Here is a 21,743-nt window from a genome sequence, read left to right on the forward strand (position 1 = left end):
CCGATTCCCCAATCCGGAGCCTCGATTCCCGAGCTAGATCGATATCTTAATTCGACGACACGACGACGCGGTCGTTTGTGCGCCTCGTTCGAGATTCATCGATCCCGCCCCATTACAAGAATCAATTCGTTCGTTCCTAGCCAGGTTAATAAACGAAGCTACGTATCCTGATTATTACACAAATATACAAATAATTGGACAATGTGTTTTTTTCTTTCTCTATAATTATTCTTTTCTCCAATTTTTTTTTTGTGTATCACGAATGAAGGCTTTAACATCGGTTAAACAGAGTATATCCAGTGTGTATATAAAGTACGTCGACTTGGATGATTAAGCAGAAACTGGTGTGTATATTGGTGAATATATGTTTGTGTGGGATTGTGGGGTCGGATAATGATTTATCGCATGGCAAACAAAATTTCATTTCATGGAAAACGGCGAGGAAAATAATTTAACCGTGATCGATCATAACCTGGAATCATAACCTACCACCGGAGTAGGAAAACGATAAAATTTTATTTCTTATTATTTACCCGTTTTAAATCCATCAATCGATGATGCTATTAACAACTCGATACGCTCTTTTCGCTCGTGATTACTCCTCTGTAATTATAAGAGGGTAATCGGTTCTCGAATATTGGATGCGGATGAATTATAGCGAAAAGGGAGGGATGTAATTCGAAAAGAAATTCATTACGAAATTTTTATCCTCTCTCTCTCTCGATTGTCTTAAAATTTCCCTTCTATAAAAGTAATTTTAAAAAAAAAACAAGAGCTTTAAAAATTTCCCTTAAAAACTATTACATATTACAATTCAAAAAGAAATTCATTAAAAGGAATACAAAATTTTTATTCCCTTCTCTCTTTCGATAGTCTTAATATTTCTCTTTTATAAAATTATTTTTAAAAAAGAAACAAGAGTTTTAAAAATTTTCTTTTCGTTGAATTTCCTCTTGGAAAGAAAAACTGTTACAATTCGAAAAGAAATTCATTACAAAATTTTTATCCCCCTTTCTCGATTGTCTTAAAATTTTCTTTTTGTGGTATTTCTTTCGTTGAATTTCTTCTTGGAAAGAAAAATATATTATATATTACAATTCGAAAAGAAATTCATTATAAAAGGAATACAAAATTTTTATTCTCTCTTTCGATTGTCTTAAAATTTCCTTTCTATAAAACTAGTTTTAAAAAAGAAACAAGAGCTCTAAAAATTTTCTTTTCGTGATATTTCTTTCGTTGAATTTCCCTTTGGAAAGACAAACCATTACATATTACAATTCGAAAAGAAATTCATTACAAAATTTCCCTTCTAAAACTATTTTCAAAAAAGAAAGAAGAGCTTTAAAAATTTTCTTTTTGTGATATTTCTTTCTTCTAAATTTCCCCTTGGAAAGAAAAACCATTATATATAACAATTCGAAAAGAAATTCATTACAAAAGGAATACAAAATTTTTATTCCCCTCTCTCTCGATTGTCTTAAAATTTCCTTTCTATAAAACTATTTTCAAAAAAGAAAGAAGAGCTTTAAAAATTTTCTTTTCGTGATATTTCTTTCGTTGAATTTCCCCTTGGAAAGAAAAACCATTATATATTACAATTCGAAAAGAAATTCATTACAAAATTTCCTTTCTATAAAACTAGTTTTAAAAAAGAAACAAGAGCTTTAAAAATTTCTCTTCCATAAAACTAATTTTAAAAAAGCAACAAGAGCTTCAAAAATTTCCCCTCCATAAAACTAATTTTAAAAAAGAAAATAAGAGCTTTAAAAATTTCCCTTCCGCGATATTTCCTTCATCTGAATTTCCCGTTGGAAAGAAGAAGCATTACATATTAAATTACCCAATAATCGAAAATCTTCCATTCCATTTATCAAGCCTAACGAACACCCTCCATTCTTCTCCATTTATCTTGCATACATACATACGTACATACATATACATACGTACATACATATTTGAGTACACGTGTACCGAAGAACATTCCGCTCGTACGTTAACACACACGTGTGCAGAGCGTAACGTTGATGCGCGCGTGTGAAATGGTTGCACACACACACGCGCGCACACGTGCGCGCGAATGATCGGCCACGCCGCTCGATCCGCTCCGCGTACGTACGTAAGCGTTAAACGTATCGGCTCGCCCGCGGCGGTCCCCGATACCAGGAAGAGTTGCGGCGGCCATCGATACAGGGGATCTCGTCTCGTCTCTTCCTGACAATACGGCCGGCTGTTGCTCCCCGCGATTACCGTTCGTCCCGCGGCCAATTACTATTCCATTACGCTCGCGCGGTCGCGTGCACTCGTCGCGCGTTTCCAACGGGATCCAAGATGGCCTCCCCCTCCCCCCGTCATCCTCCGCGAGATTAGACTTGGTTCCAGGGATGAAAAAAATCTTGCGAATTAAAAGGGGGAGGAGAAACTTTCGTGATCGAGTTAATCGAAGAGAAAAGAAATTCCTGTTCGTGAGAGTCGTTATCACCGCGTAACACGATTTACGATCAATTATTAGCAATGGGTAATGGGTAAGGATCGTTGTAATTAGTGGAGGCAAAGCGACTGTTAACCGTACGACTGTACGACAAGAGCAGGTTATTATGGTTATTAACGATCTTCTCTTTTTTATTTGATATTATTCGAAATTTTTTTCTTAGTTAGTTTATTATTATTAGGGAAGAGGAACGTTTCGAGGTTGGCCTTGGCGGGTCGATTAGTCGGTGAGATACGAGTATCTGACACGTAATAAGACGAGACCTTGCTCGAAGGCGGGTGGCACAGGAAGTCGACAAGGTTTTTATCGTTTTTTCGCCGCTCTTTTTCGAAGCTTCAGAACTCGGCTCGAGTCGATAAACGAATTCCCTTCCGAAATAGATTCCTTCGAGAAATTTTTCCAAAAATTATACTTTAATATTCGTCGAACATTCTTCTCTTCTTTTCTACTGAAAATTTAACAACTTTCCACGATTTTTTTTATATATTAAACACTGATTAAATTTTTCCAAGGGGAGGAGTCAAATTCAATCGTGAATCGTTCGCCTTTCCCTTTCGCTCTCGATTGCATCACGGGTCCCCCGCGCCGGATGCGCCGAACGGACGTCGAAAACCTTCCTTCTCTCCTTTCCTTTCCTTTCCTTTCCTCTTCTCTCCCACTCCGACATCCGGTCTTCGTCACGACGTAATTGGGGAGAAAATCGGTCAACGATCGTCCGGCCAATGGAACGACGATAACGGGCGAAGGTCGGGCGGATAAACGGCGAGACCTTCCCGAACGCGTTTTCACGGAAACGCGCGACGCGGATAATTCTTCCAACGTTATTACGCGAAATTGTACGAGGAAAGTAATGGCGATAATTAGGAGTATTCCTTCGACCAAAAAGAGAAAACGCACGCTCCTTTGAGAATCGCTCGTTCGAAATTACCCTTTATCCTTTATAGAAAGATACCGAAGAGAGAGAGCCCTGTTGCATTATACCTTGCTCCGAAAGTGAAAGAGGGGGTGCAAAGAAGGTTTTCTTTTCGACGTGTGTGAACACAATACGGGTCGAGTCGGGCCGCAAAGAGATTGGATCTGATCTGTCGCCGATACCCGGGTGTGCCGGTGTGTATCTCGCAAATAATGATTGTTAAACAAGCGTCGGGTTATATAGGGGGCCGTTTGAGGCAATGGTGCGTGCCACGGGCGCTAAACTCGCGGCACCTCGTTAACAGCGCTACAGAATCTCGGAGAGGAGATATACAACCCCAATGCCGGTTTTAACTTCCCTCTCACTGCGGCATACTTGGTTAGAGAAATCTAACTAGAGGGAAATATCTTCCTTTCCCCATAACTTGTCTTGCCCAGCTTCCTTCCCTTTATCTCGCCTTTTTCACTCGAACGACAATTCTGTGTATATATACAAGTCTTTAGGGAAAGAAGAATTGTTCGAGAATCCTTTTTATGAAATGTGAAAATTAGTTTTAATTGCAATAGAATAACGTTATTTTAAGAAAAGATGTAAAGTTTGCCGATCGAAAAGAAAGACGATCCAAAGACACTTGGGAAACACTTGAGGGAAGGAGGGAGGAGGGAGGTAAAAAATAAGCGCGACGAGTTGCAAAACGAGTTGCCTTCTAATGATGGTAACCGTGGCCGAGGCTCGCCAACACATAGTTTGCATGCACGGCCGTGTTGCGAGCACTAAATTTCCTCTCAACCTTGTTAAGACTCGGTGGCTCGTTACGCCCGTCTCGAGAAAATGCTGCATTCTCCGAGGTGGGGGGGGGAAAAAGGATCGCCCGTGCGCGAAACGAATCATAGAAATCTTAATAATCGTTTGATTCGCAATGATAACGATTTGCAAGGAAGATTTTTAAAGCGCGTTAATTAAGCGAGAATCCACCTCTCGGGAAATAAAGTTAATTGGAGTTTTAATTGTGATTTCGAGGAAATTGGAGAGATGATTCTCTCTCTTTTAAGGGAATCGAGTCTATCTTTACAACAGTTTATAAGAGTTCCAATCCAGATTTTAATTACAGTTTGAAGATTAAAATTCCTCTCGTCGTCGATTATAATCGAATGTAAAAGAAAATCAAACGGACAAAGGATCTTAATTAATATAACACCGTTTACTCTCCCTTGTCAAACCTCTCTCTCTCTCTCTCTCTCGAGACGATCGAGAATCGAGATCGAATAATCGAGGAGTCATTCCCTTTCATTCGAGCGCCTTTTTATCGCTCCTCCAATTAATCCGTCAACCTTTCGTCCGTGAGAATTTTTTCAACGACAGTGTTTCACACCAACCCTTACGACAAACATTTTCACAACTTATTTCCATTTACATTATATTAAATATTAATGCATCGAAAATCAACCATCTGTGTGCTTTAGTTTGTGAATATTCATGGAAAAAATTTGTGAAAAGGGGTTGAAAAAGATTGTTACCGTTTCCAATTGAATGGTAATTAAAAAAGAAAGAAAGAAGACAACAAGCTGTCGCCCCCCCTCCATTTCAGTTCCCACGCGCATATAAATATAGCAGCACGCGCAACGGAGGGATTCTTCTTCTGGGATTCGTTTAATTGCGCGGCTCTTACTTGCACTTTCGTTCGGTTGGAACGTTAGAAAACGTGTTGAAGCGGACGCGAGTTATTGCTCGAGTTATTGCCCGTTCTAGAAAATCGCGGGAAACCGAGTCAGGTTTTACAATCCTGCAGTAAATAGGTAATCCGCTTTTATCGATTGTTTGCTCTTCTTGCGTGCCGTGAAATAGTTACACGTTCCATATATATATGACATAATCGAAACGGTATTCGATATTAATACAAGCTCGAACGAGGGACGATAGAATTTCGAAAGGACGAAAGGAAAAAGTTTGAAATTTCTACTCGATCTAGGAGGGGAAGGAAGGGAACGTGGAGAAACTTTTGCCGCGCACGGTACGTGCGAGCAACAGGAGGTTATTTGCTAGATAAATCTTGACCCGCCTCCTTGCATGCCGCGCGATACCCGATCGACGTTCGACCGATCGTTGTACACGTTTCCAGAGTGCAGGCCTCATTCACGTGTGCGGAACGTTCACCTATCCTACGCCCCGCACCTGATACACGCTCGCTTTCCTTTCCTCCCGCGCCTCTTTTTTTTCCTCTTCCGAAGGAGGAGGATTGCGAGAACTCGTGAATATTATACGTGTTTATTATTTGGGGGGAGAAAATTCTCTCTCTTTCTTCGAGGAATCCGCCCTATTTCGTTTCATTTGCATAAGAAGCAGAAGAACGGTGAGAGAGAGGGAACGATGACGTGGTCACGGTCGATCCTCTAACGGCCGCGTTCAACGTACTTATTCCTCCAATGGCGCATGCATGCACCTGATACCCCGAGTCGAGTAGTTGCACTTGTCGTTGTTGCACGAGCTGTGCCATTACACACCGCACTAATTCGTGACCGTTTCCTATGGCGACGCACGTACCGACACGGAAAATATCCGGTCATTTATGGGGGTGAAACGATACACCTGCCACGCCAGCCTACAAATAGGGGTTTCGGGGCGCGCGACCAGGAATGTAAATTGTCACTTCCTCTCGCACAGTAATTACTTTGCCCTTCCTTTACTCCCTTTCTTTCTCTCTTCGTAGGTCGGTTGAAATCTGAGGGTGATTTGAACCAGCTCCCTTTCTGTTTCGTGCGAAAAAAATTTATTTCGAAGTGAGTTTGATTTTGAGAAGAGTAATATTTGGGACGAAAATTCAAAGTTTGATTTAGTTTTAAGGAGAGGATTTTCGAGGGGAATGGATTATGAGAGAAAAGAGCGAAGAAGAAAAACGTTGGCTAAGTGCGGGGCCATGTCGGAGGATACGCCTAGTCTGCATGCGCTCGTTACACCGGCTCGTCGCCACTCTCAGCCACGGAATACGCAGTTTCCCACGGAAATTTCCGGCAATTTGCGAAACGTTCCGACGCGCGTCTCCGCGCCGTGCCAAGGTCGTGCAAACCGCGCCGTAACACTTTCTCGAAACGCGCCGCCTCGCCAAGCTCCCTCCACTGTGCGAGGGAATATTTTAAATAAAAATGGTGAAAAATGGCGTTGTTTTCCAAATATAAATCTCGGAGAATTTGCTGTTTGAAGATGGATGGAAGAGATAAAATATATTATTTATTATCGTGATCGTAATTCCGTGGATTTATTCGTTTCATAGAAAAATTTATCATCGATAAAGTGCTACTTGGGACTCGTGAAATTTTATAAAAAATGAATCGAAGATACTTCTCAACTTTTAACCCGATTAAATTCACGATGGAAAGAACGTCTAATAAATGGAATGTAAAGTCGCAATGAACATGGACGCAGCCTCGTTCTCGGTGACTTGAACGCGTGGATAGGAGACGTGTTCATTATCGAGTGGCGCGCGATTCAAACGGGATAACTGGACACCCTTTTGCGATCTTTAAGGAATACGTTGTAAACTGGCCTCAAATCGAATACTCGGATATGTGCGCCTTTTTGAAAGAGGTCATACGAGAATTTTGTGATACAGAATCATTGAATTATCTCAACTGAGTCTCCAGTGTTTTATAGAGTTTGAAACTGGAGAGTAAAATGTGCTATGTATTTCTTGTAAAAGTATAAATTTGGAAAATTGTTTTCAACGTTGAAAAGGAAATATTTCGAAAAGAAGGAATTTTCAATTAATTTCTAATCGATACTTTGTATTACTTTTAAAAAGAAGAGAGGTATTTTCGTTTGATTAAACACTCGTTTCTCGATTTCTTTTTTATTAATTATGTAAATTTATTAACATAACGAGATGTACGTGAATATAAAGCGAGCTCGTTTTCTATTTTTACCGATGATTTTAATATTCAATGCTTACTTATCAACTTTGTGAAAAAAAAAACCCCTGTTGTATCGGGAAACGAGCGTGAAATATAATAATTCGAATAAAACAAATATTAAATCATATAAAAAGAAAAGGGAACAATATCCATCGATTACGTAAAAGATGGTCAAAAATCTCTGATCGCCTCTCCCCCAAAAGACAGTAGACAAAAGAGGCGCTATCGTCGAAGAGCTAGCTGGTTAGCGGCACGAGAACACCGTCTCTCTCGCCTCTCATTACCGTAACAGCGCATTAAGTCATCCTCGCTTTCATAACGTCTGCCCGAGAGTGATTTACGAGATTCAATTGGCCGTGGTGCTCGCAACGTACAACAGTGCTTGCAAATAATATCCGCCGATATTTTACCCTTTACACGCCGAAGAAACTGAAACTTTCGCGAGAGAGAACACCGCCACCTGTATCCACAACGTGTATCGACAACAAGAATCCCCCCTCAAGTAGACCACTCAATGAGCCGTGTCTAATTAAATCCGCGAGAAATTGGTGGCAGATTTATAATCGCCGTTTCGTTGCGCGATCGTATCGTTACCCTCCCCTCTCCCGATTAACTGTTGTTTCATTACCCGATCGATAAGTCAATTAAATAGATTCGAATGCAGTTTCCGGATGAAATAATAATAATACTTTTCAATTCTCTCTGCTCGAGAATTATCGAAAATTTGAAAATTATCATCGATCGTCAGAAGAATACTTTGCAGAGATCAGTTTTCCATAAATCGATACGATATATTAACTTTCCAACGAAATGGATCGTCGCCTCCTTCGATTTATTTATCGTCGCGGGGGAAGAGGAGGGAAGAAATCCGGGGTTGGTTTATTTACGAAGGCTCGTGCACGCTTATGCGTTGCCAATAATTCAATAACACAGGACGCCGGGCAATAATTATTCCACTTGTCCGATGCAATCGAGCCTGATTGGAGGTAAGTGGGATTCGAGGTGTGCGTGCGTGAAGAGCGAAAGAAAGTGTGCGTATAAGTCTCTCTCTCTGATTGATACAGATGACTACATCCGACTGATGTGTGGGCCTCCCCGAGAACAGGTTCGAGGCATCCAACGCTGGCTCACCGCGGAAGGAAAAAGGTACTCCTTGGTGGTTGTCACGAGCCAGCAAAATGGGGTGTTCAGTTGTCGAGCAGAGGGCAGATCTTGGAATTAATTTTCTATTGGGATGTAGAGGAAACGTAAGATTATTCGTCGAATATAATAAATCGCGTTACTTTTCGCGTTGAATTTTTCCCGCGATTGAAATTGAACGAGATAACAAATCATTCGTATATCGAATGAACACACGTTGGGATAAAACAACTTTCAAATCTTCCAAAGTCGTAAATCCAGGCCGCGTTATCACGGGCACTAAATCCTCGCAGTTTTTTCCAATCGGCCGATCACAACACAATTTGTTCGTTTATTCAAAAAAAATTCTCGAATCGTTCCGATTTTTCCCGCGCACGAAAGGAGGGAGAGCGCGACAGGTGGTTCGCTTGGACGATCCTTTTCGCCAATCCGCCGAAGTTATAGATCATGAATCTTTATTGCACCGGTTTCGAATAGAGCAAAGCGGGGCGTTTTTTCCGCGGCGGAAACTCGTTTCACCCTGAAAACAGTTGACCGGTCTTGCTTGGAGCGGCCACCTGCGCGGTATGCAAATGCGCGACAGCTAATTTCTAATTCGCGACCGAACGGATTGCGAGCACGTATATGTTCCCTCGTCCCTTTACAAAGTTATCCTACAACCTCTCCCCGAATAACAATTTACAAATCGGCTCTCTTTTCCATCTATTTTCTAATTCGATGAATTTGATGGTCGATTCTCGTCGAAAATTCGATGCAAACGAATGAAGTTCCCGAGCAATAACCAGGCGGCGATCCGAATGACCGGCGGGGTGCCATTAAAACCTCATGATTCGTCCATCAAGCGGCATTTATCTCGCTGTTGGGACGGCAAGAACGGTAATTCCGGTGGAAACGCGTGTTCCCCGGCCAGAAAAAGCCGTCTGGGCAAACAGCTAGAGATGCGTAAGAAACGGCCCAACGTCTAATTAGACGTTGAGCAAAACGAGCGGAACGCCGACTGTGAAAACGATCTTTCCGATCTTCGAAACGGAAGACGGAAGTTTTGGAAACTTTTAAATAGTGTACTCAAACTACCAAGCTTCTCTAAAATCTTTCCACACCTTTGACGATAAACATTGTCGCCTGGAGAACGGCGAAACATCGGGAGGGATCCGTTCGTGGAAGATATAACTCTGGAGACTATCTTGGAAGGTTAACGAGAGGAGGAGTAATTTAAAGGCGCGTAGAAGCGATTGCGGGCCGCGGTAAATCCATCTGGCGCGATGGGATTAGCTATCGGGAGTAGCTGGCTGGCTGGCGAGCAGATAGAGGAGGACTGGCGAGACTTGGGTGAATAGTCGAGGAGTAGTTGCAAGTGGAATAGATATATATATATATATATATATAGGATCGGGGGCCAGGTGTGGCTCGGCCGCCGCTTACGCCGGAGAGCAGAGATAAAGCCGGACCGTTTGCTGGAAGGAATGGTTATTCACTTTCCACCGATTTTTTCTCCCCCCCTCGATGCGATCACGATAACACCGCGAGTTGGCGTTCTATCGGCCGATTAATTAATTGGGAATCCGCCTCGAAGGAATTCTCGTGACACGATATCTGGGTGGCGTTTCTTCAATTCGTAATGAATAATATTATTATCGAAAGATAGCACGTGAGAAGACGATAGACTGGAAAATTTAGTCAAGGAAGAACCGAAGGAAGAGAGAGCTTGGGAGGAGACCGTGATCCAGAAGGAAACATTGGATCGTTGCAGCGGCGACTATAAATAGATTCGAGCTACCTGTGGGGACGCTCTCGGCCCGGTAGAGTCCGGGTGTGCGCCACATGGGGGGGAAAGCGCGCGCGGTTAACTGTATAAACCGCGCGCGCAATTAACCAGGCGGATAACTGGCCTAGCCTGGCCTGGCCTGGCCGGCTAATAAACGGAAATAAGATGAGAGAGGAGGGGCACCCGCGCAGCATCCTTGACACGGCCGCCACCATTCCTTCCTTATCGTGACTGATTGATGATTAAGAGCGATGAATATATATATATATTGTTCGTATCCTCTGCAGAAGATTTCCAAATGGATGGAAACAATTTAAACGCGGATAAAGGAAGGATCCATAAACTCGAGCGATCTCTCTGTGCAATCTTGGATCTCGGCCCTTTAGATATAAAGGGAACGAGAGGGAAATCGAGGAGAGCGATGGCGGCCGTCGCACGATATCGCGTGGTATAATATCAATCCTTGCGACCAATCAATGAGTCTTGGAGGCTCGGATTAGAGAGATCGGTCCAAGCTTTCCTTGCAACGCGGTTGGAAGGCATCGTCGCATTCCTCGTTCGGCCTGCATGACACGTAATAGCTGCGTAATACCACGTTCCAACGTAATTTCTCGTCTGCGAGCATTTCAGGAAGAGATTCTCTCTCTCTCTCTTTTCTCGCGAGGAGGGATCGTTAAGCGGGCGAGACGCGCGTAAATTTTCTAATAACGATCGAGAGACGGGGGAAACGAGAACCGTGCCATTAAAACTTTCAACGACGATATCTCGAGTGTCCATCGAACAACTAGCCATCGATTATCCCCTGATTCCAATTTTATTTGTTAAACTTCTTTTCTTTTTCTCGTTCTGGGGAAACGATTAATGGTTTCTTTGTTAATAAATTAGAAAGCACCGTTTTCCTCTCTGTTCCCATGATCAGTATTTATTACAGCAATCCTATTAATTATGTCATTATTAGCTGTTACAATACTTATTTAACTTTAACTTTAATACATCATTTCTTGGCTCAATAGAAGGAGACCCAATTTTATATCAACACTTACTGGATTTGGTTTAATCTCACATATTGTAATAAATGAAAGAGGAAAAGAAGAAATTTTTGGAATATTGGGAATTTTTAGGATTTATTGTTTCAGCTCATCATACATTTACTGTTCTAATCTATCCATTCTTATATGTATTACGACAAAGAGAATACATCAAGCACGTGTATCGCATTAATAAGAGAGCAATCTTTCGAGAGAATCTCCGTTCACAAATCGTTCCTTCTTATCAACCAACTACATTTCGAACAGATGGAAAGTTGGAGATCTCACTTTTTCTAATCCTCTTCTGTGATCTGTATTTGTGGATGGACGAGAGAAAAGAGATCATTGCGAAATCTAATTACACGATCGGGAGGGATAAACAGGTGCGACCCGTGGATCGATCGATCGATTACGAGGGCAGTTTGACGGATTGCGAGGTGTCGCGGCCGTGGAACGAGAGGAATTGTATAGTTGGATGCGAAATGACAGTACAAAAATTATACTCGGATGTCCAGCTGGGATAATGGTCTTCGAGCCGAGGCGAACGTTTGCCTGTTTGTGATTGGTTCGAGTTTCCATCGGGCATTTGCCGCGCATCGCCGTGCTGACGGCCATTATTTATTACACGTTTGAGTCCGGCCGAGGCAAACGGAATAATCCGAAAATTTCCAAGCTTCGATTTTTCACTTATTGGATGGGAAACGGATGGAAAGTGTGGCGTAAAAAGCTGTGGTGTTCTTTTTTTGAAGCTTCTCTCTCTCTTTCAGTCTCGATTCGTTATTGAAAATGTTGACGATTTGATATTCTGTGACATATCAATTTTTCCTCTCGTAAAAGGTGAAAGCAAAAAGCTGTGAGATTTTGTATATACTTGGGATCTTTTCTTCCTTAAGTTTCTAGAGTTTCCATTGAGCGAATGGTTTAATTAATGGTTGAATTTGAATTTCTCATTTTCTTTGATACATATATTTCAAAGTAAATATATCGCAAAAATAAAACAAGTATAAAATTAAATTATAATTAAGAAGAATAAAATACAGCCACGATTCTTTCACTCGAAATTCACGATACGAACAAATCTTCTTAGATTAAAAAAAAACATCACGCAAGTTTCAAAGAAAGAAAATGGACAACGAGACGAATCATTTTATAGAAACGAAAAATTCTAAAATAATGAGAAATTCGTTCGATAAGATCGTTACAACAGTTTCGAAGAGAGAAGCTGGATAGATTTCATAAAGAGCTCGTGAATAATCGAGCAATTCAATCTGCAAACTACTTTGTACATCCTCAAACATTATATCCTTGATGAAGATGTTTAAATAAAATCTTTTTGGTCGAGCTTATCTCAAGATCGTGAATCTGCTGCAAACTTTGTAAACAGAGATTCAAGAAGATGTTTCGATTATAATTAAATCATTATTGCTTGTTATATATAACTTTATTTATCGACAAATTCAATCTATAAACTTTGTACTCAGATTGAAACGTTATCCTTTGACGAAGAGATCAATGAGAGATATTCTTTTCGATATATAAAATTTTCTTCGTGCATCCTGCTGTTAATTTCATAGAAAAATTTACATAAAGAAGAAAAAAATTGTGATGTAGTCAGACAGTTTCGACGCAACAGCGAGGAAGGCAGCATCGATCATCCCCCGTAGCGAACTTTAATCACTTTAATCGTTTCCCATAATGGCTGTTATCAATTTTAACGGAAGCACCTAGGAAGGAACCCTATCGTCTGTCAACCCTTGTTCCCTCGACTTCTTTAACGACCGCCACCTGACGCAACAACTGCCTCGTCGACCCCAAGATGGCAGTTGTCTTGGAAAGCGCAAGGGTGGAAAAAGGGGCAGATGCCCCTCGCCCGCGATTAGAAACGAATTTCTTCGAGGATAATTGGGATATCGGTTGGAGGAAACCGAAAGATCGTTATCTACATATCGTTATCTATACACATGGCAGACAATTTCGATAATAATCTCAAGAGGATTGTGGAGAATATATTGAGACATTGATTCGATCTACTTTTGATCGATTTAATAATCGTTTGAATCTTATTGAATCGAGCACTAAGGATGAATTAAAGATGAAGGAACGATATTTATGATATTCTTGAACAGTTAATAGATGAGAATAATTGGAAATAATTGTTGATTTTGTATCATTGATAGACTGAATTCTATTAGAGTCGAAGAATAAATTAATAAAATGGGGAGCAATTTGAAGTATACGAAACAGTTTGAAAATTAATTTTATAACAGTGTGTTCGTCTGATGCAGAGATGTATTAATTATTGCATTATCCTTTTAGAATCACACGAATATCGATCCTGATATATCGTCAAAGGGAAAAATCATATTTACAATCCGATTACAATTTTTGTTTCATAATTAGAGAGAAAATTTTGACGCTATATCAATTAAAATTATAAAAATATCCACTAGAAATCTAAATTTTAACTCGTTGATGGATTAATTAATTAGAAATTGCAGTATAAAGTGAAGTCGATAATACGAATTGGAAGAAATTGATCAAAAAAATACGAGCGTATGTTTCACTTATTCCAACTCTTATAATAAAACTCTTTGTGTAATCTCGGAGCTTTTATTACGATCCTCGATCTCAAAATTTCTACCATAATGAAAAAAAAAAAAAAAAAAAAAGGAACGTGGCCAACGAAGCAGTTCTCGAAACTTATTTCCTCACTGAATATTCCACTGTTGAGAGATAAGCTCGCTCCGGGTGATTCAGTGGTGACGCGTGAAAATTTATACACCCATTCCACGTTTCAAGATTAAGCGAAAAAAAGGAAAAAAAGATTCTTAACCTCGAGTTTTTGAACCAAGGATTCTCGTATCCTCGAATTAATTATTGCCTCGAACGGAACAGTTGCGTAATTATTATTACGGAGGATGGTGAACGTTGGAAAATTAATTTTTATAACCACTTTCTTTCCTTCTTCTCTAACTTTCGTCATAAAATTTTCGTCGATCGCGAAACGTCCCCCCATCTTTCGAAAATCATTTCCTACTCGTCCTGTTCGTCAGTCGTTAACCGCGACGAGGAGATCTATCATTATTACGTAGGCGAACAGTTGCCTATAATTGGCGAATGTAAACACATAGCTGGCTGCGTGCGCGGATTTACGCGTGTCAATTATTGCGTGCATGCGATACTATCATTGCCCCATTCCGTCTTACGCAAATATATCTCGATCTTAGAATCTTTTTTAGCGTTATGATGATCATTTATTTCTCTCCAATTCATTGTAAACACTCGTCGAATCGAATCACGATCCCCCCTTTGTAATAGATCAACGCACTTTCTAAAGATCTTGTATATCAATTTTGTTCTCTTGTACGAGATCGAAGATTTTATTGGCAAAAAACAAATTTTTAATGATTCTTTTAACAAGCCTCTGCTGTTTCTCTCAGAAAAAGGAAGTTAAATGAATAAAGAAAGGGAGAAACTCACCCGAATTCGAATCCCTTCGTCGTCGTGATCTCGCGTTCCGCCCGTTTATCCCTCGGCCACCTTCCTCGCCGCGCGTTGATGTCTCTGGATATTTCACTGAACACAGGCGTTCAAAACACTTTTCACCGTTCGCGGGGCCCGTCGCACCGTTCACAATCGGAGTCCGTCATACCCGTCGCACAGAAATTTCTCTTTCACAGCAACAAAATCTGATCGCAAGATTTCTTACTTCTCTCCACTTCTCTTTCCCTTCTCTTCGATAAAATCGTTGGTGAAAAACCTCGCTGTTTCCTCCGAAAAATCCTCACCGAGCTCGATCCGTGCCCTCGAATCGAGCAACGAAATCGTCGAACGAGAAGATTCCACGCATCACGACGATACTCACCGATACTCACGATAATATCATTCACGAAAGGGCGAAAGAAAGAAGAGATTGGAGGCTTGGTGGCGTGGAAGAGTTGTGTTCAATCACCGTGGATCAGGTGTTCGTTAAGAGTGGCCGGCTCGTTGGCCACCGTCGTCGCGCGAAACCTTCCGGATCGCTGGTCCGGGCGGCCGGGTGGTGATCGCGTGGCTCTCGACGCGTGTGATGGCGAGGCGGGGGAGGGTGGAGGGTGGAGGGGCGGTGGCTCGAAGCGGCCGCCGTTTCTCGTCGTTGAAAATCCACGGGGATTCGATTCCCTTTATCTTTTACGATCCTCGATCGATCAGATCAAACTGGATCCGGGAAAATTCTCTTCTCTTCGTCGGGGGGAGAGAAAACGTTGGTCTCGCGACGCATTGTCGCGCCGGAACGAAATCCCCTTTCCTTCTCTGATCCTGGGATGATTTTGACCGGGTGGGGAGGGGAGTGAAATCGACCAAGGCCAAGGATCGATCCCAGGAGAGGGCGTCTCTCTCTCTCTCTCTCTCCACGGGAAGGGCGACGTCCCTGTGTTATCGGTGTATCCTCTTGGAAGGATCAGCCAGCCAGGTTGTTGTTGTTGTTGTATCGCAGGATCGTCCCGCGCTTAATACGTCCTACGTGCTCGTGTCTAAGTTCGCCGTTCTACCTCGTGGAGCGTGCAGCAGGAGGCGTGCTGTCCCGGACTGGACTAGCCTGGGCCCCTGGAGTAGAGAGGGCCGGTCGCGCTTCACCTCCGCTTCGCGTCGGCCTCCCTCCACCTGGACGCTGCCTGCTCTCCTGCCTCTCTATCTCTCCCTCTCCCTCTCCCTCTTCTTTCTAGCGCTCTCTCTCTCTCTCTCTCTCCTCGACCGGCTGGCTTCGTCCGCGTAAAGCCTCGAACGTGTAGCACCGAGGCTTTACCTGTCTCTCCTGCCTCCCCCTTCTACCCGCGACCTCACCGCGGTATCAGTGGGCCGACGGCGGAGTGAGAGCCCGCGGGGGGAAGGGAGTGGAGATCGGAGAAGAGGAAAAGAGAGAGAGATACGTGTATATATATATATATATATATATAATCGTTGGAGGAGGGTGGAGGAGAGGGAGGTAATGATGAAAACGGAGGCCCCTCTCTTGCAACTTTCTTGAAGTCCTCCTTTGGTGGACTCGCTCGTAACCACGACGCCCCCACACAACACCGTTTTGTGGAGAGACGCGTGCTCTCTCTCTCTCGACGAGTGATACGATCGAAGAATGGCTCTTGACGAGATGGGATTCGATAGGGTTGCGAGTTCGATGATTTGGAATATTTATTGGTGATGAAGGTTGTTGCGGAAGATCGATGGAAACAGAGTCGATACTGTTTGAATCTTGTTGGAAAAATCCTGATTCTTTGACTGTTTTGGTAAAACTCTTGGTAAAATTTGTATAAGAGAAGAGAAAGAGGAGTACATCCCAAAAATTTCTCCTCGCCCGGAGTTCGCACCGTTATGGGCGGAACCAAGCGGAACCACGCTCGGTGCACAGAACGAAACTTCCCTCCCTTCTCTCGGTTAAATTGGAGTTTGGGCAAAGTCGCCGTGTTCCTCGTTATTTATATATTCGCCGCTTATAAATCAACAAGCGCTCGCCCATTGCTGCTTAAGCGTGGGCGTGTGAAACGTGGATCGAACGGAAGGCCATTGAATTTTTGTATAAATTTCTACGCCATCGAGAGGATATGGTGGCCGGCAGCAGTTTCGATTGCGGAAACGCGATATCCCCACGATATCCTTCCGCCTATTCCTCCGCTCCATCGGTTGAAGTATATACGATTTTTCAATTTCTCGTCGATAAATGATGCAGCGGATGAAGGGAAAAATAATAAAATCCTGTGCTATATATATATAGTTGTATATAAAAGTAATTGGAATAATTGACGAGTCCATATGCAATTAATCTACAACGAGGATCGCAAAGTAAACGTCTATTATCGACGCGTTACCTCGGGTGCAATTAACTCGAAATTCAAGGAAACATTGGCCTCGTTTTACCCCCGAAACTCGATGGCAACCAGGCTATCGTGGAATATTAAATGCATGTACCAGATGAAATGTCGAGCTGCACGCATCCTGTCCGGCTGGTTCAACGGTCGCCCGTTGTAAAAAAAGATATATATGTATACATGTATGTGTAAGAGCGCAACACCTCGGATAGTTATGCACCCCTTTCGGCCAGGCTGCAACAGTTTCTAATAGCGGCACGGTTTCTATCACTCGGTTGCACTTGCTGAAACACAGCTGTGGCACCTGTTCCTGCTGGTGGCGGTGTAAGGTGCAACGCTCCTCTTTCCTCGAGCTCGAGCTCGAGAGGAATAAATATCCGGGACGATCGATCTGTTAATCCTCCTCGATATCCCTTTTATTCTACGATTGAGGAATAATGCGTGAGGAGTTGGAGCATTATGATTTATAATATGGGAATGATTAGTTACGGGATGAAATTGCTTTATTTTTATATAATTAATAACGCGTTATAATTAAAACCAATTTCAAAATTGCAATTCGTTCCATTAGAAAGATTTGAATACTTGCCGACTAAAAGATATAAAAATGTGTAACATCGATCCAAGAGAAACAGAATTAATTGCCCAATGCAATAAAAATCTCTATACTCTAAATGATACAATAGGATAAGTTCGAGAAAGAAAAAGAGAGGAAAGAGTGTGATTAATAACGCTTTATAATTAAAACCAATTTCACAATTCGTTCGTCGATTAGAAAGATTTGAATTCTTGTCGACTAAAAGATATAAAAATAAGTAACAATCTGTAACATCCAATAAGAGAAACAGAATTAACGGACCTGCCCAATGCAATAAAAATCTCTACACAAAATATACTGACTCTAAATGATACAAGGATGAGTTCAACACCTCGAGAAAGAAAAAGAGAGGGAAGATTGCGATTAATAACGCGTTATAATTAAAACCAATTTCAAAATTGCAATTCGTTCCATTAGAAAGATTTGAATACTTGCCGATTAAAAGATATAAAAATAACAATCTGTAACATCGATCCAAGAGAAACAGAATTAACTGTCCAATACAATAAAAATCTCTATACAAAATATACTTACTATACTCTAAATGATACAATAGGATGAGTTCAACACCTTCAGAAAGAAAAAGAAAGGGAAGATTGCGATTAATAACGCGTTATAATTAAAACCAATTTCAAAATTGCAATTCGTTCCATTAGAAAGATTTGAATACTTGCCGACTAAAAGATATAAAAATAAGTAACAATCTGCGACATCGATTCAATAAGAGAAACGGAATCAACTGATCTACCCAATGCAATAAAAATCTCTATACAAAATATACTTACTATACTCTAAATGATACAATAGGATGAGTTCAACACCTCGAGAAAGAAAAAGAGAGGGAAGATTAAGAGGCGAGTATAGTTCCGGGGGTGTATAGGAAGCGCGGGAAACACATGGGGCGAAAAATATGATGGGGGAAGGAAACACGTGGATCAGCTGGTGTGCGATATATCGAGGCAGAGTTCGACCGTTAAACGCCCTTCACCGTTCGCGAACGTGAGGCACATGGCCCGGTACGCGAAGACGAAGGGCTCCTCCGAGGACACGCACCTTCCTCCTCCTCCTCCTTCCTTCTCGTCCGCTCTTATTAACGGCATGCGTTATTACGGGGGTAGGTAACGGCCGCGTCAACGGTCCCCGACACCTGACGCCTTGTAACGAGTTGGGCCCGGCCGAGGGGCGGGGCCCTCTTCGTCCCTTTTCGTCGCGATCATCGTCTTGTTCTCAACTCCGGTAGCCACGGCCTTCCTTGTCTCCTTTTTTCTTTTTTCTTTCTTTTTTTTTTTTTCTTTGGATACGATCAGTAGTCGCACGAGGTGAGCGAGAATGATGAATATTGAGTTTAAACAGGTATTTAAAGGTGTAATTGGAGAATCTTTCGGGATTTAGAATTGTGATTTAGAAGAGTTTACATTTATAGAATTGTAATTTGGCCTTTTTTTATTTTTCACAATCTTTAATCTTTATTCATTTATACGTTATTCCAAAAATGTCTAAAATACGTTTAATTAAAGAGACACCGTTTCTTTTCTTTTTTCTAAAATATAAGATGTATGTACGCATCCAAATACATATATTTTTGGATACGATCTACGAGGTGAGGATGATGAATATTGAGTGATTAAAAGTGTAATTCGAGAATCTTTCGGGATTTAAAGTTTAGAAAATATATTCGTGGAATTCTAATCTTTCATTTTTCAAAATCTTTAATCTTTAGTTTAAAAAATAATTTGTTATTTGCGAGGAAAAAGGAAATATTTATTTCAAGAGATGGAAAGGTTTAAATTATTTAAATTATTATTCCAATTAATCTTTGCTTTGCTCCTCTCTTTTCTTTTTCCTAAAATATAAGACGTATGTACGCAAAATCCAAATTTGGATACGATCTACGTGAAGATGATGAATATTGAATTTCAACAAGTATTTAAGAGATGGAACAATTAATTCCAAGGATAAAGCGATATCTGATCGATACCATACCTGGTATCCGATTCCCGGCAAAGCGTAAATCTGGTCGAACGGCCGGTAATGGATCGAATCCACATCGTCGAGCAAATTAGGCAGTCGGACGCGGCTATTAAGCATCGGAACAACGGGGATAATTCGCGGCCGGGGGATAATTCCATCGGTCGGATGGAAGTAGCGGGGATACGGACAGGAGGATCGAAATAAACGCCCGGGGCGAGGCGCGTTGAACGCGTGAATCGCCACCTGAGGAGAGGAATGAGGGGTCCTGCGACCGAGATAAAACCTGCACGGTAGATTAGACGGGGGAGCTGATGTGTCGGTGATGCGACGTGTTGTTTCGCCCCTTGAACGTGCCAATTCACGTGCCTCTCCGCGTGAATGAAGCGCTCACGGAATAGAGATAAAAGTCGTCGATACTTGTTGCTGCCACCGCAGATAAGGGGACGTGATCCACGAAATAAGAAGTAGAGGAGGAAAGAAAAACTTCCTTTGAACCAATTGGAAACGAAGATCACGATCGTTTATCATTCGTTTATCCTCGAAAATCTCTCCAACCTTAACTTAAACTTAATCGAATCCTCCCCATTCAAGTCTTTCAAAATTATTTCTTATAAAAATTAATCGAATAAACTAATAAATTAAATTTTATCGCAGCATTTCCACGCGGATATCTTATAATCCAAGCTCACGACTTGTGGAACGGTGTTGAATGTCTCTCGATTCGCAGATTAGCAGAAAATGGATCGTGGTCAAGAGTGATCCGGTTAGATCGATATCTGGCCGGGAAAACGATTCCCCGAGCAAATGTCGATGGTAATCGTAGGTCAGCAAATGTGGCGCCGCCAGCAGGTGTGCCTTTCTTTCTTTCTTTCTTTCTTTCTTTTTCTTTTTTTCGTTCTTTCTTTCAGCCGGACGTAAGGGTAGGTAATGTCTTTCTGGCTTTATTCTATCTATCTTTTCTTCCTCCCCTTTTTTTTTCTTGCCTGTAATGAATTCGTGCTCTTTATTCATGGATCTGCGAGTCCTGTTTGTTAATTATACACATGTTTCAGGGCGACGATAGTTCAGAGTTGATAATCAGACAGATAGAGAATTTAATTGAATATTATTAGGAAATTCGATATTAATAGAGTTGTGGCTTTCGAAATGTAAGTCGTTTAGTTTGAAAGCAAAAATTCAGATAAAAGAGAATTTTTATTTAACGAAGGATAATAATTTAGAGTTATCGTAGAAAATCGACTGATCTTCTCTCCTTTCTGTTTTTCGATAATCAGAGATGCGTTTATATTACGTATTTTCGAAAGATATTTTCCAATATTGCGAATATAAAACACAAGTAGAAAGCGTCCAAAAAGAAAATATCTTGCGAGATCATTGAGCCAAGCAGATGATTAGAGCAACGAGACGAAACAATTTTCTGCGAATTAGGATTGAATCGATCGCACTCCATTATCTTCTTTTTGTGACGTGTTCGAGCCTGGAGAAAGTAGCAAAAAAAAAAGAAGAAAATGTGTCAAGTACAAGAGTAGAATCTGATTGAACTATCCAGATAACTATCACGGCGTGTCCAGAAAATCTGGTAAAGGAAATTTAATCAAATTTTTATTAAGCCTGATTCTCACCATTTACCACTTTCACTTATTTTATTCTTTTAATCATTTTTATTCTTCCTTTCAGTTAAATAGGATATTGAATTAATCTTTAAACTAAGCCGCAACAAGTTTATAATATAAGATTGTTCTTTTCAACAAGTATGTAATATCGCCACACCCGTTTTTAATACTATAAAGTATAGATACTCTAAATTCATTTTACAATAGAATATTGCATTGCATTATATTATTTGCATACCGGTATACTTTTAATTGTTTCTACTCTTGCGTTATATAAGTTGTGGTAAAGAGAACTATTTCGCCGATGAATAAAATGAATATGAGGTAACCACTGTGATTACCGACGGATCACACGGCACAATGGTGTGACACGTTGCAAAACATGCAACGCGTTAACCCTTAAACCCATTAGATACGACAAAGTTAAGGCGCATCGAAAAATCCTCGAGAAATACAAAGAAATATTGCTATAGAAAAAT

General features: G+C 41.2%; 2 protein-coding genes across 9 annotated transcripts in view; one reads left to right on the forward strand and one right to left on the reverse strand.

Moving 5' to 3' along the window:
* The window catches only part of LOC726761 (paired box protein Pax-5), a 142,289-nt gene extending 126,459 nt beyond the window's left edge, over window positions 1–15,830 (reverse strand). For 7 of the 8 annotated variants that reach the window (XM_026440168.1, XM_026440173.1, XM_026440170.1 and 4 more), the window contains exon 1: window positions 14,720–15,828. The gene's annotated coding sequence lies outside the window, so the exon portion shown is untranslated. Of the gene's footprint in view, window positions 1–14,719 lie in introns of all 8 variants that reach the window. The other variant, XM_026440172.1, reaches the window with a different exon arrangement.
* Window positions 1–21,743, forward strand: part of LOC100578989 — a 52,333-nt gene that overhangs the window by 12,874 nt on the left and 17,716 nt on the right. The gene's annotated exons all lie outside the window — the stretch shown is intronic.

The sequence above is a fragment of the Apis mellifera genome, linkage group LG4 (genome assembly GCF_003254395.2).
Source record: "Apis mellifera strain DH4 linkage group LG4, Amel_HAv3.1, whole genome shotgun sequence".
Lineage (NCBI taxonomy): Eukaryota > Metazoa > Arthropoda > Insecta > Hymenoptera > Apidae > Apis > Apis mellifera.